The sequence below is a fragment of the Acromyrmex echinatior genome, chromosome 5 (assembly GCF_024713525.1).
Source record: "Acromyrmex echinatior isolate Ae372 chromosome 5, ASM2471352v2, whole genome shotgun sequence".
Classification (NCBI taxonomy): domain Eukaryota; kingdom Metazoa; phylum Arthropoda; class Insecta; order Hymenoptera; family Formicidae; genus Acromyrmex; species Acromyrmex echinatior.
Window position 1 is genome coordinate 7,918,520 of NC_141856.1, and position 16,585 is coordinate 7,935,104.

A 16,585-nucleotide genomic window follows, 5' to 3' on the forward strand; every position below is an offset into this window, starting at 1 on the left:
ATTACAACGGCACAGTCACGATTAAATATGTATCATACATTTATGAAACATAGTGACACGCTTGTTACGTTTGCTCGCATTAATGAAACAGCATCAAGGCAAACTGTCCGTTACCACAAAGATGAAAACAAATGAGAGACGTTCAGTGGACGATGATACATGGCTACGTTGAAGCAAGGTCGAGGTTCCAACAATATTTGGAACGCATAAGCGGGGGTGTTTCTATTTTCGTCGCGACGTGTCACCGTCTAATAATACTTGCTTTGATGTACTGCGCATCGTTCAGCATTTAATAAATCCACATAGCCACTCTCCTTTCAAAGCGACTTAGTCTGAAACCGAGACGACTCGTTCGTTCACCGTGTGGTCTTGTTGACGCTCCGTCCGAAACTTCAAAAAAGTTTTAAAAAAGTTCTGGTTGAAGAGTTCATGATAAAATGTCAGTTCAAAACTGTGTTTAAATATTCATTGATTTTATCCTTCGACAAGTCAAATGATGCAATTATTAAAAAAAATTATTTTAACGAGATATTAAAGTTGGATTTTTTTCTTAAACATTAAAATTATTTTAAATTTTGCATATATTTTTCAATTATATACAGTTTGCAAATAACATTTTTATTTACAAAAAATAAAAAATTTTAATAATAATGTCGTTTATAATATTCAGAAAATTCATTTTAAGCAAAAATTTTATACTTTAGTCAACATCGATAGCCAATATAATGCGATTTTTAAATATTATTATTGTTGTTATTATTATATGCGAATGCATATTTTTAAATAGCAACGCGTAGTAATCTCTTTTACTAAAGTCTCAAGTGCCAAATATTTGCCAAGTATTCAGCTCCGGTTGACGTAAAGTTATAAGATCACGCATACTATCGCGACATGAAAAATCATGTAACTAGGGAGGCGGCGCAACGTCAAAGGACCGGCATGTCCGAATAATTTGATCGCCGGCGCCTTAATTGCCTTTAAGCCTTGGCAAGCGGGCGTGATTTTGTAATCGTAAAGGCGATACAACGATGACGGATGACTGCCAGTGATAAGCAGGTATCCTTTTATGAAGAGAAAAAAGAAAATAAAGTTGTCTTCTGATATGAGCTTCACTGATATTTTCAACGAAGCTTGTTATTCATGCAATGAACGAACACGCGACGATGTAAATGATCACGTTTTTTTACCAAAAATATGTCAACAAACTTGCAAACCACTATTAATTTATCGAAATATCATTATTATTATTATGTAATGGAAGTAATATTTATTATCTGACATTTTTCTATATTGAATTTCTAATAAACGAAATAATTGTTTCTTTTCTGGAATACAGCGGAAAATGATATTTAATTCTCAAAATTTTTGCACGTTAAATAAATATTATAATCTATTATTGTCTTCCTCTTTCTATTTTTTATATCATTATTGTCTTACTCTTTCTATATTTTTTTTTGAATGTATGTTTTAAAACATAAAGTAAAAAATTCAAAATTTGTTTCCTTCCTAAGATCAAATTATTAGGACAAAATTATGACATAAATTGTAACGTATATAAGGAAATCTTGCAAAGATGGTAAGTAGAATAAAGAATCTTGTCCGCGAATCAGGTTCTCGTAACAAAATCTCAATTTATTTACGTTTGTCTATTAACTTCCTCTCGGCTTTTCCTGTTCGCGATATCACGAGCCACGCTTGTAGCTGGCCAGTCTTCCTGTCTCGATGAGATACGTTACAGGGGAGGGAGAGAGAGAGAGAAAGAGAGAGAGAGAGAGAGGAGGGGGGGAAGAGGAGAGAAAGAAAATGAAAGAAAGAGAGAAAGAGATTTTTTTCCCGAAGAGGCAATTTACGGTAAAATTGCTCGGCGAGGCGTGAAGAATTTTGAGAGGCGTGCAACAAGTGGTTGGGTGCAACAAGTTATTGCCGACGACGTCTGGCTCTTTCCAAGCCTCGTCGTATCTCTACTCTGTGTTCGTACGACTCTCTCCATGCTTTTATATACGACGATGAATCCGAGATGCGTGCATCCTCAGATTCAGAATTCAACACGTTCCATATCCGTTTCGCGACAATCTTATCGAAACTCGATGAGAACACATGACCTCTCAGAGTGAAGATAGCCTTGTAGAAATTCTATTCTATAAACTATTGGTGGATAACAATATTCAAAGAATAAAAGTCCTTCCGTTCGATCTGGCTGAAAAATATTTGAACACATAAAGATTACTTATTATTTTGATAACAAGATTAATATTCAGTAACTCAAATTAATTTTTTTTTTGATTTTTTATTTAGTCACTTGAATTTATTGAAGTTTTGGGTTTGTGAGATATTTCACAATAATATCAATATTAATAGTAAGTAACATGTTAATAATTTCATAATAACGGTGAGATGTCCAAATTCAACATCACTGACAACAGATATCTTTTTATAATGTACTTAATTTTTAACATTTACTATTACTACACTGAAAAAATATCTGGTTGAAAATGGATGAACTAGAAAATTAGAATATTAAATTTAATCAGAAAATTCTGATTAATTCATTTTCAACCAGAACTAATTAATTCAAGACATTTTTCTTGATGTAGTGTCGCGAAATCGCGGAATGTCCAGCGACAATCAGTTAACCGCGCACTCGTGCTAATAATCTCCGCGGGCGATTGGACGATCGCCCTGGACAAGGTCCAACACTACGCTCTCGTATAGACTCCACCGCGGACTCGCTTCCGCGGGTCGCTTGAAATAGTAGCGAAGAATCGTCAGCCACGTACGTGGCCGCGTGTGTCTAACGCGAACGAGACGACGACAACGACAACGACGGCGACGACGACGACAACGACGGCGACGGCGACGAGAAGCGGAAGGGGGTCAAACGCGACTCGCTCCGCGGAATGAGCGATGATTGTTACATTTCGCACGGACCGCGCCGTCGCCGCGAAACGACATATACGTCATCGACGACGAGGGGAATAGAGGTACGTTGCGTCGGTCACGCTATTCCGCGATTGGCAAGACGGACGACAGGGCGGATAGACAAATGGAGAACGCCACTGTTGGCCGCCACTCGCGTGGGTGGTAAGTCGCGTCGCGTTGCATCGCCCGTCTGAGCAGTCGTCTCGTCGCATGACACGCGCAGAAATATTATCCCTCTTTCACATAAGCTTACGTAAGTCACAACTGAGCTGTACAAAGTGCACCGGGACTTTTTCCACGCGTCTTTTGTACGATGATTATAAATGTCATTCTCGTCATTCCCCTCTCCTGTATCTTCCCAAGCATTCTTCAGTGCTTATTACTGAGCGATGAATATCGATTTCGATCATGAGAGAGAAAAGGAATAATATGTAAAATGATATTAGGAAAAATAATACAAAAATAAGGAATCATTTTTTGATCGCATTGCGTCTTTAATTATCGCGATTAGTTCGTTTTTTTTTTTTTATAAATTATGATTAACAGAAAGATAATTGATGGAACATGAGATCGTAGGATTAACCGAGAGAAATTGCTTTCCAGTATCTAGTTGAGATATCATTATCGATAGCCTTCTAATTATTTTCATCCAGTTATAGAAGAACTTTGAATAAATTATAGAAAATCAAATTCACGTATGACACTTTTAATACATTTTACTTTTAACATACGGCAATTTTAAAATGTTAAGTTAAGTTGTCTATAGAAAAAGTGATTATTGTAAATAATACATTATTCATTTATATTTGATAATAGAATTCTGTAATTTTTAGAATCAAGTATAAATATCGAAATTTTTATCGAATAGTTTACGAATTTTAAAACGAATTTTATTAAACACACATTTTTTACGATAAAACTAATAGTCATCACCTTTCAAGTAAATTAGTAAGTAAATTAGCGAATGTCGCGACAATTATGTTTAATCCTGATTTAGCTCATGATTTTTTAATATAAATTTTTTTATAATCTTAATTTATCTAATGATCCTTTTATATTTCGTTTTCAACGTGTCCATGCAAGATTTGTCCAGCGATTGTGAAATCGGAATCGCGTGTTCAAGCTAGTGATGCGACAAGCTTTCTTTCGACACCACGAACGGGATACCTATTCTCAAATGACGGTGGCATGTCTCAATCAACGATTGCTGTTAACCAGGCGCCGCTCGCAGGATGGCAATATCACTGTCGTCAATAGAACAGCTCAAATTGCAGCTTTAGTCGTTGATATTTAAAAGCAGTGGCATCGTGAAAATTATATTGTCTTGTCAACGGAATGCAATGGTGGCGTATCATGCGCAATTACATACATTGCAGCATCACGAAATGCACGGTGAATGCGGATTCCAGAGTGAAAGGAGAACGAAACATATAACGATCCAAAATTGAAAGGGAAAGTATTTAAGATGGCAAGGTAAAGGGAAGAAGTAATTCACTTATATTTGGCGAAAGAAAGAGAGAAAGAGAGAGAGAGAGAGAGAGAGAGGAGGGGGAGGGGGAAGTGTCTTGAACATAATCCTTACAACACTTGCATTGTTCCGTCGTGAAATATAACTTATGAGTTATGACGTTTCTCTCCCGAGTATATTACTCATCTTTCCTGCCTTGTTCGCCTAAATAAAGTAATCAAATGAAACGAGTTTCGTGTCGTACATTGTCCCGCGACAAGTCGCATTAGCAAGAGCGACTAATAAGCGGTACGGGGCAGGATCGACCCAAAATTGTGACAAGTTGGATGATGAGTGAGTCATACACGCAAAGCTACGTTGTCCGACAAACAAAGTGTCGAGTAACACGTAATTCTGTCGCGTGAGTACAAGATGCACGAAACAGCTCGCGAAACATCGTATTGCAAATCCACCGAGATTCTCGAGGTAGTCACGAGGAATTCTTACGAGCAACGGATGCTCATGACGGACGGTGAAATCGTCGGCATTGACGTATCTGGCAATGTAATGTCCCTCGCCATACGATAAAATATTCGCGATGTTTACGGCACTGCATGTGCGTCAGTATGCACGTATTTCCAGAAATGTTGAGCCTCATATCCGACAAACATATAATGTTTTTGGATCAATTTGCGTGATGTCGTCGTATGTACTGGCACTAAGAGAATAAACTCGTGATATCTCAGCGTCTGCTGAATTACAAAATAGAAAATTTGAAGTAACATGTTGTACAAAGTGTGCAATATGTTTTGAACTAATGTAATATTCTCGTTGAGTGTGACTAACTATGTACAGCTATACATTTTTCGTATTATATATGATCTGTATTAGAAAAAGAAAGTGATCAATGAATTAATATATTTCTCTCTAATAAATATATAAAATAGTAATTTAATTTTTAAAATAGAATAACATATTTAAAAGTAGATATTAATACAAAAGGATTAGTTTTCATAAATTTATAAATCAAATTTACAAATTGAAGCATAAAAGGAGAATTATTTACTCCATGGCAACTCGTTGACAAATCTGCTATCTTGATATTTTATTTTAATAATTAATTTAATATGGTAAATTTCTACGTAAAATCAACAGCATTCGAAAATTCAAAAAAGAATAATAGATAATAACGCGCGTCAAGTTACCTAATTTTTGTTGGCGTATCTATAATCTAGTCATAGGCATTCCACTGCCATATTTTGACAGATAAATAGGAATGTATGGAATGTATGTTCGAACCTTTTTAATCATTTACTTTAATCTGATTTGGACGTGAATTGATCACATATTCTATTAATAATTGCAGAATGTTTCCGTCAGTTGCTGCAAAAGTAAGTAAAATAGTAAAGGAAAGACGAAGCAAAGAAGGGAAAGATAACTATTCTTTCATATTATCTGTCATATATCAAACGAGATGTCGGGGGTGAGAGAAAGTGATAATAGTGACGATATTATACGGCTTGATTCTGAATCAAGCACAAAACGAGCGGATTACTATCGTCTTCTTTAATCTTTCGTAGCAAACATTTCGCTCTCTCTTCTTTTAACCTTCCCTCTTTAAAGTCCTTCTTTCGCTGTCCGTCTTGTCTCCATTTCATCCTTCAGCTCCACTGTATGTAATATGTCTGAGGTGGGTGGCCTCAGATTGAACGAACAATAGTACATATGTAGCCATCATGCCAAACTGTCATGTTGTCTCGAACGAAACAGCGAAGGCCCGACACCTCCCACTGCCTCCTATTCGTTGTAGTCAAGATTATTCGCGATTAGTCTAATCAGAGTGTCATACGTCCCTCTTGCAAATTATTTTGAATGTTTGATATCATTTTTTGACAAAATTTCATTTTTTTTTATTTTTCAAATAAAAACTTGTATCATTAAGTGAAGAAACTATTTAAAAAAATTATTTAAAGAGCTTTCTAAAAAAAAGTCAGCTTTTTTCGTATTTTTAAAAATCTTTTATTGCATCGGTATAAAACAGCGAGCACAAGAAATGTTCTGCAAGTATCAGACAAGTCAGATTGTCATGTCACATTTGAAGAAACAACAGGGTCTGTCTGTTGCGTCTGTCGCGCGTATGTTTCTGTCTAATTCATATTTGTGCATATTTATTCTCTAGACAGATATTACTAGATAGACATTTTTCTTATTTTCATTATTATGCAAAATATACTATTTAAAAATATATTTTTTTCTTCGAATTAATATATTTTTTTTAGATATGTTAATTGTTAAATTACTATACTCTTATAATATTTATTTCAAACTTAATTTATAATCTAAGCAGCACAAAAGGAATCGATAAAAACTAATACTTTCTCACGATACTAATATGCGTCTGAATTAATCGTTGCATGTAATCATTGCCTTTACAGTAATTTTACAAGCGCATATCGTGATCGAGATTTCGTGACACGAAAATAAACCATCAGCCAAGCACGCAAGATCTTCCCGAACATTTAAAAAAGTAATATAAGCTGCAGATTAATCTATCGCGGAAGATCTAACGCACATGTTCGTTCTCTACGATAATTCTGGAAACCATCATTCACATTTTTTATCAATTTCCGTTACAACGCATAGCAATCATCGTTCACATTTTTCATTAATTTCCGTTACGATGCATTCAATAAAGACCTATCGATGCGGTAGACTTTATCATACCTATCTCGTAAACGTCGGTGATAAGCATTTCGATTAGACGAACCTTTGGGGTCATCGATTAATGATATCGTGTTTCGGTACTAACGAACGTGCTGCAATCAAAATTCCCATCATTGGCTGCAGAGCGGAATTTATGCACCTATGGCATCTATCAAAGTCCCAGCGGAGCGGAGGCAGCAGTACTAAGGTCATCGTATGGTGTCGCATGCGTATTTCTGAGACACGACGACGCTAGCAGAATGCAAATGCAGCAGACCTTAGAAGACGAAGACGACAACGACGACGAAGACGACGACGACGAAGACGACGACGACGAAGACGACGAAGACGAAGACGAAGACGACGACGACGAAGACGAAGACGACGACGACGACGACGACGACGACGAGGCGGTAGACGACGACGACGAGGACCACGTCGACGCCTCGTCCGCGGCGACAGCGCCTGACGTCGAATATGCGAGGAGCCGAAGAACTCTCTCGTGCTCAGTTATGTAACCGCGCATGAAACTAATATATCAGAATTGTCCGGCGTTTGTGACAAACTTAGACTGCACGTCTCGAGCCAAACGTTCTCTCGCTTATTCTCTCTCCCTTTCTGTTTTCCTTTCAGTGTTTCAGTTTCTCGGCAGACGATGAACATTTAATTTGAGAAAAGTTCAATAGTTCGATAACAGTGATCCCATTACTACAAGCTATATTGCACGTTTATATATTGTTAGTCTATATTTATACATTTCGTTTTTTCAGCAAATCATTCATATATCGTAAAATCAAACTTTTAAATAAAATTGATGCAATAAAGATATAACATAAAATACATTTATATCAATATAATAAACGTTAATAATATTATTTATAATCAGAGTAATTGTTCATACATGGAAAGAAATAACAATTTTGCTGAAGTATTTATTTAAAAAAGGTGAGCATCGAGTGGCTCAGTGCAATTGATTCGCGATCTGTAGATCCGGGTTCGATCCCATTTGCGCCCACATACGCGATTGTTCACATTAAGAAGTCGAAAATGACTTCATCCGGTGATTATGAGTTTTTTGATCACCAGCATCGTTTGGATTCGGTTAAACTGTAAGTTCCATATATCAGTGGATGAACAAATCCCTCCAGGTTGGAGGTTGGATATTAGGCTAATTACGGAAAATAATCCATTGTTATGAAAATTTCATGAGAGGTAGGCCTTGTCCCTTTGGGATGTTGCGCCATTGGATGGATAGATTTAAAAAAGATAAATCTGAAAATATTTAGTAAGACTATTAAAATAATTATTATTATGTAGAAAACTTAAACAAAATGAGCGAACGATATTGCAAAAAGTTTTGACATTCTAGCAGTCAGCTTGAGTGTTCCACAATTATTTTGATGACTCCAATAAAATTGTATTTTCAGATTTGTATTTATAACTAGATTAATAGATTAATAGATATATATATTACTTCAATAAAATCGTTTTTCCTCTATAATAAATATTTTGCACTTTCCTTATTAAATTCATTTGCTAATTTAATAAAGAGTTTATGAATTAAATAGAATATTTCATTTAAACAGACTTCGACGTGTAGAATTACGATTGCTAGGCATAACAAAGAAAATTACACAAAACTCTATTAAGTCTTCCTTAGGCGATTTTGGCAGAAACCCGGAGAGAGAGGAAGAATTTTTTTGTATTCAGAGACTGACGAAAAAGAAGCAAGCATCTGTTATTCTCAAACAGTCCCGAGTGTTCCAGACGTAGCTCTCTTCTAAATGCATGCATCATCTCTCCGTTGCTGAACTTTTTTATTCTTCCGGCTCGCGCCAACCGATATTGTTCGCACGAAACAGTATGCTCGTTCTTTTTCTACGACTGGAATAAGATGTTTAGTTTCTTATGAAACAGTGGAACATTATGAAATTAAAAAAAAAAAGAAACAGAAGAAAGAAAATGGAATAAATGGATTCTTACTTAGCTAAAAAATTACTTCCAATCACACCATAAAGATAATGATAAATAATTAACTCCAGAAATGAAAATTTATCTCGGAATTCAGAATAAACATTAGATCTTTGTCTGTTAATATTAAAATTAATTTTTCATGTCTGTTACAGCATTTGAAAAAAAAATTTTAATGCAAAGTGATTAAAGTCAAATAAAATTAGCAATTAATGCAATTATTAAGGAATATTAAATATATGAAATTACAAGGAATATTAAATATAATCATTTAAATATTGAACGATTGTTGAGATTTAACTTATCTAAATCATATATATTTCTATAACAGAAAACTCATATCGCACATAAAATTTCTATCAGTTATATACCTAAGAATGTGTACGGCCAAAAATATGAGTCACTAAATATTATATAATTCAATATTGTCCACGTTTGCATATCGTAGATAGCAAGGAGAACTGTAACGTCTCGTGTGACAACTTCCGCGCTTATTACGAACGAGGACCGCTTTAGCCGGCTGTCATGGTCATGCCGACGAATTTATGAAGAGAGGCACACTGTCGCGTGAAGCCAGGCTGTTCCTTCTCGATTTCAGGGTGCGTCCGATGATGTGGCTGTCGCAACACCGTGACACGTTATACCCACGTATACGCACGACTCAGGACACGCACGTCACTTCCATTGTCAACGGGATGTACGCGTGACACAGGCGTGCGACATATTACGCGCATAAGATTTACCGGCAACACCCACACGATAGATATATGATACAATTGTTAGGTATAGCTGCATTTCCGGTTCGCGATTGTATTGTCGTAAAATTTAAATAAAACGAAGAAAGGAAGAAACGATCGATAAATACTTATAATCAAGGAAGAAAATATTGGAATTGTAATATCTGTTTTTCTTTCTCAGACATAATGTGCACAAAAATAGAAAATTGTGAGATGTAAATGATTTAGTTCTTTGATGGAATTTTTTTCCATCAGAAGTTTACTTTAGCTTCAGTTTAAAGTCTAAGACTATACTTTAAGATTAACAAATAAGCGCACGGTTTGTTTGAACTGGAAATTGTATAAATTCAGAATAAATATAATTAAGCACGAAGATTCATCTTTGTCGCCAAATATGGCGGTTTCCACTCATTTGCATTGTTTAAAAATTTATATCCTTCTAAGCGGATAATCGAGCTAGAAATCAATTCAAGCTGCATATATTATCTGAGTATGTATTATGAAAGTATTAGGAATGCATTTCGATCGGAATTGTTCAATTATTCCCTAGATTTCTAGATTATATTTTCTGGGAAGAAATTGAATAATTACAATCGGTATCCATTTCGAACTGATTCATAATGTGTACTTTGACTCGGGAATGTAAGAATTAACTTGACAGATTTGGAACACGTATAAATGTAATGCTTTAAAAATTTGTATTAATGAAATCTTGTATTTGATTGCAATAGAATTCAGCTTTAATAATGGCCTAAAATTGTGGTAACAACCTACAATCGTTAATACTTAATGATTAGAAACCGTAACGTGAAAATACATACTGTTAACATTTTATATTTTAGCGAAATATGTGCTTCTAATTGAAAATAACAATGCGAATTCTGTGCATGTCCCAAAGATGCACAGAAACTCGATAATGAAATAAACGTATCCTCGTAATTGTATAACAACAGTATAACTCGTCGCGCTCGACCACGAAGAACGTCGCGTCGTATCGGACACAATAGAGGTCGAGAACGCAATGTAATTAACGTGGCGTCGCATGACAACGCGGGGAATTGTCAAAATTAGTAAACAGCGGAGAATTCACCGGCGGCAACACCCACATGGCAGACGCGCTTAACCGCGCGAAGCGCGCCGCGTCGCCCCGAAATAAACCACGTTAAATGGATCGTGACTACTTGGACAATGAAAACGCGAAGTCAATTAACTCGGTGTCGCTGGAGTCCCTGAAACAATTCGCCCTGATCGCGTTTGATGGCAGCAAACAAATCGATAAAGTCGAAATACTCAGTGTTTTGTTTGAATTTACATTTAATTATTAAATCGTATTTATTATATAATTATATATCATATATAAGAATTCATATCGTTGAATTTTTTTTTTATATTAGATATTTTATTTCAGATTTAAAAATAAATGATGTATGTGAATTCGTTGCACAAAGAAGAAACAGTTCCGTATCCGGCATTTTACTTGCAATGATTCAATATACTTTTTAGATATACATCTCTGACATAAAGTATTTTGTATCATATATATAATTTATATAAAAGAAAATATATCTTATATAAAATGTATGAGTAATATAAAACTTATAATAAAACCTATACCGCAATGGTACTATCCGCTTAGAAGAGTTAAAGATGTATTGAAGAGATAATATTGAGGATCAGCGCCGTAATAACGGCAAGGCATTTGGTATAATTATTGGATCATTAGTGTAATAATATACTAGCTCGTTATAGTAACGCCATGCAGTACAAAAGTGTTCATTAAATGATGTGACATGTCGTAAAAAAGAGCGTCCAGACGAAACAGTAAATTATGTAAAATGTCTCGTTTAATTAGAGGATCGTTACGCTGCGGATAAATTTAGGATAATCTGTAAAATTATAGATAAGAATATCTGCAAATTAGATGTGTTCTCCGTTTTGTTTTTCATTTTTAGCACTACCACTTTGTCAGATTTGCGCGGATATATTGCGAGCGATACTTAAAATCCAATTTGCCAAGTAAAAAATAGCTCGGGTATTAACTTGGAAGTCATGCATCGTTTATAGCTCCTATATTTCCCGACAATTTTCTTCATATCAATTTGGGTTAATCACCAACAGAAAGAAATTATGTTAAATGAAATAAAATTTTATGTGTACTTTGAAATAGTTACGGGTCATCAACGATCGTCATAACAATGTTTTTGTGCCAATCAAACCGTGTCGAGCTCATATATTTGAAAAAAATTAAATTGAACCTGTTTCAAATAAGGCAAACACAAAGTTCGATCGAAAAAAATGTCCTAACGACACATAATCGTGACAAGCTGCAAAATAATGACCGTTAGAACTTGATAAATGCGCGTTAAAACAACGATCGAATATGTTATAATTACGAGATGTAAGGAAACTTACAAAACAGTCGTCTGTAATGAGATTATAATCGCTCGTGGATTTTTGTCCCTGGTATCGATGGATCAAATACAGGTTCTGTCGCGCTCAATGATGCACATTAGTCCGGACATTATTTAGACGCCAACTACGTAGAGAATTGTTAGAGAAGAAATAGTTGTCACGCTTGATATGCGTGTTAGATACATTTACGTTAAATTGGTCGACGTCCAATATGCGTAAACTAGCGAGCGTGCCGTTATCCCGCGTTCCCTTCCCAATAATAAATGTCTTTTAAATACTTCAATCTCTAATCTTTTTCCGCAGATTTCACGTCGCGTGGCGACGTTAATATATATGTGCGCGATAGAATGATAAATTATATTGTATTATATAAAACGCATAAAAGTGGAACAGGTTGGTTTAGTTTATGTAGTGAAAATGTCATTAAGGCTATAAAATTAAAAAGAAAATTAAAGAAGTTTTTTTCGTTATTTTTATATATCATACTATAATTAATTAGGTAAACCCAACTTTTACTTTTAATTTTTATGACCATCGATAATTTATACAACCCCATCAGAGTATTAAAGTAAGGATTTTTTTCTCGTTTCAGAATGTATTCTATCCATAAGCTGTAACATTTCTTGCAACTGATGAAAATTATCTCCTTGTTATAAAATTTCGAACTAAAGATGCAATATAACATAAACATTTGTAAGTTACCTCTTTATTGCGAAATTCTTTCGATAATGTTGTTTCTTTTTTAGGTAAATTAGATAGTTAAACATTAATTGCCAAGAATTAATTTTTAATATAGACAATAAATCTAAAATTGTTTTTACTATCACTAAAATGTAACATCTTATTCATTATTCATAAGTTATTACCCTTCATTATTTTAAATTAGCTCAATAAAATTTTTAATTACTTTATCATTCTGGATTTTATAATATATAAAATTATTTTTCTCGCTTTTAAAAATTTACAGTGATCGAATGACAAAGTAGGTCCTTTCTAATTGTAATAAATCATTTCTATATGCATTAAATAGTTTGACTTCACGCAACATTGGCGACAAATTTCGCTTTTTAATCGACCTCTCATTTTATTGTCGCGTACTCGTTTTGTCACTCAAGTTTCGCGTTCATGGTTTACCGTCATAAATTATAAAATTAAAGAAGTTGAAAAAATGACTTGTCAAACATTGATTTTGACACGATATAAACACGATTTATGCGGCACGCTATGTCTTAACGTATCATATGTTGCAAACCGGTCGATCCCTATCCTTTCATTCGTTTTCAAGCATTTGATTTATGACCGTCTCTTTATGTGTACTCGTAAACGTTATATTGGTTTCCCGCGAAAGTAGAACTATGTTTGTGACTTTGGAAATCAAACACCATATCAATGCTGTTAAAAAAGAAATGCAAAGATGCGACAAAACATATTGTATGAGCCAAACGATCTTTCTAATTTTCTCGTTACCTATAGTATGAAATTGTAAAAGAAAAACGTTTGTTCGTAACTGGAATAAAATGCAAAGCAGACTGAACTATTTTCTATTTTCTTTAATAAATAAGACATCAACTGATTTGAATAACTATTGCAAGTCCATAAACTGAAAGTTGCACAAAGTAAAAACATCGATTTTTATTTACACAATTCTTTGACCGATATGTGAATTAAAAGTCGATTGTTATATTCGAACTATCCAATTCGCATTTGTTGTTCAACAGACTTGATCAATCACGACTGACACTTAATCGACCGATTAGATTAATCGGAGTGATGAAACCGGCCTTAAGTGATGGACGGGACGCCATATTTGTTTCTTTTATATTCTCATCCAAGATGAAGTCGGTTTAGACGGGGACAGACTCTTGTCTGTTGGCACTTTTTGCTAACACCTAGACACTGGTGGCTCAAGCGAGGGCGTGCTGACGTGAGACGCCATGACGCTGAGCGCGTTCCAAAAATAAGACGGCACTTTGGCACAGTGTACTGCGTCTACGGTGATTTTAGCAGTTGTTTACATCGATAAAGGAGCTGTGGCGAGTGCCATTCTGCGGCATTAGTGATCTCTTACGTTATTCGTAACTCTGATGGAATCTCCGAACTCGCTTACCGTTTTGAGCCATACGTTTTCAGCTTTAATAAGAAACGTTGCATCATTTTAGCGTCTCACGGACTAAACCAAAATACAGATAATTGAAAATTGATATTTCTCATCTTTTATTTACTATTTGTGGTACGGCGTTACATTTAAATAAATAAATAAAGAATTGAAAGGGAATATTTCTTAAATAGAATTCAGCTGCAATTTTTAGATTTAGTATATATATATATATATAAAGCATTTAGTATATATATATATATATATAATTATATATTTAGTTAATTACACTAAAATTATATTTTAGTGCGTAAAATTATACGTTTTAAAAGATACATTCCGAGATGTAAACTTTTATGTATCTATTGTATATATTTTATGCGTTGCTTTGATGCACCATTTAATACGTATTCATTATATTTAGCGCCTCAATTCTTCAGCAAAAATTATTATCTCCACCTCATCTCTGCGAATATTTATGTAAGTGTGCTGACATCAGTATTAATGGTATCCCTTTGTTAGTGGGAGAATATTCGTGTTGATTTATAGCAATTTTCGAGACAATTTGGTAAGATCGTTTCCCGTGAACGCGGGCAAACCGCGAGTCGACCATTCGCACCAGCTATTATTGTCACGGCATGATACGAGGGCGACGAGTTTTCGCGCGGGAGAGACACGCGCGAGTACATTCATCCGCGTTCACAGACCGCCATGCGGACCTCAGCCCGTTCAGAGCGTTGCGTTTCCACCATTGCCACGATTCATAGTCTCACGGGTGTACCATTAATGAGAGTTCCTCCTTGCAGCAACTGGTCACTGTTATTATAGCTGCTCATAACAGTCAAGCATCGCGCAGGCATCGCCGGTAGTCGTGTTGGCAGCCGCCGTCTACCGTCTGCATGACTGTGAGGCATTGAGCGTCTATTTTCACACGCGTCGCGCGTTGCAAACAGCCTCGCTCCTTGTTGCATGATTCCGAGTGAATGTCCAACAGTATGTGAACCACCCCCTGGTCAATTAAAGTCGACGAGCCGGAAAGATTTCGGATGCTGGAACGGCGACGTGCTTGGAACGAAGTCAATTGTTACTATGGAGTTGAAAAATGAAAAAAAAATGGAAACCTCTTGAATCTTTTGAAAAAAAATGATTAGGAAAAATGAGGAATTTATTATCATATTTGAATATCAAGTAGTAATTATTTATCCAAGAAATATGTTTCAACACGTGAAATTGGGATTATATAAGAAATACGAATGGGATGAATGTATAAAACTTTTATCCACAATTATATCCATCGCATTTGTATAATTGTATAAAAGTTTGATATATCCGTTCGACTCCACTGTCTCTTATCTTATCTTATATATTATTAAACGGAAATCGAGGGAATCTTATTTCACATCGCTTCTATTAAGGTGACCTATATATATATATCAGTCAATAATACTGATCAGTATTATTGAATCAGTAATACTGATAATATGCAATATTTTCAATATTTTTACAACCTTACATGATCAGTATTATTAAGAATATTTCACTTTAGTTTTACGTAGATACATTATTTATTGTACTATGAAAATACTGTGATATCCAATAATAAAGCGATACTGATGCTCGAGAATCAAAATCCAGATCACCGTCAATATTCGATGTCAATCCATCAATATTAACCACATACGATCAGTAATATTGTCAGTATATTAGTTAATATTATTAGACAATATTATTGATCGTATAGGATCACCTTCATATATACGTCCTGGAAGCGCTTTTCATAAAAGAGTAGTGCAACTGAAACTAAAAAATTCAGAATAGTGGCTCTGCCAGTGCAACTCTATGTGCACAATTAAAATTAATAAAACAATCAATAAAAAGGGCAGACAAACTCAAGATAGTTATAAGAAATTCGATCTCTCTTTCTCTTTCCCATGTGTAATTAATTCGTTATGAACTCTCGGAGGACGTTTTCCACGAGCCACTTTAACGTTCTCGACACGACGGAGAGAACGCGTTTCTCCGATACCCCTTAAGAGTTACAGTCGGCTGTCATAAATGTCATTAACTGATCGGCAACGTTTGCAGGCTTGAGAGCCGGTTGTCATCTCTTAACGTGGTGGATCTTCTCCGACGATGGCAGAGAGCGCAGCTACGATAACTATACCGCTTGTAATTATTTCCCTTAAGCACATCGATTATCATTTCATTAATATAACTGACACCGCCGCTCGACTGCGTATTCTAATTTTCTTCAGGGTGAAGGGATAGCACGTCAAATTAAACTGACTTTAAATCTTTATT

At 35.1% G+C, this 16,585-nt stretch overlaps 1 protein-coding gene and 1 long non-coding RNA gene across 2 annotated transcripts in view; one reads left to right on the forward strand and one right to left on the reverse strand.

Annotated features, from left to right (window-relative positions):
• Positions 1-16,585, reverse strand: part of klu (zinc finger protein klumpfuss) — a 333,538-nt gene that overhangs the window by 91,130 nt on the left and 225,823 nt on the right. The gene's annotated exons all lie outside the window — the stretch shown is intronic.
• Positions 1,340-10,148, forward strand: LOC147909773 (uncharacterized). The gene is made up of 2 exons (XR_015545133.1): positions 1,340-2,981; positions 9,489-10,148. It is a non-coding gene; the product is annotated as an uncharacterized LOC147909773 (long non-coding RNA).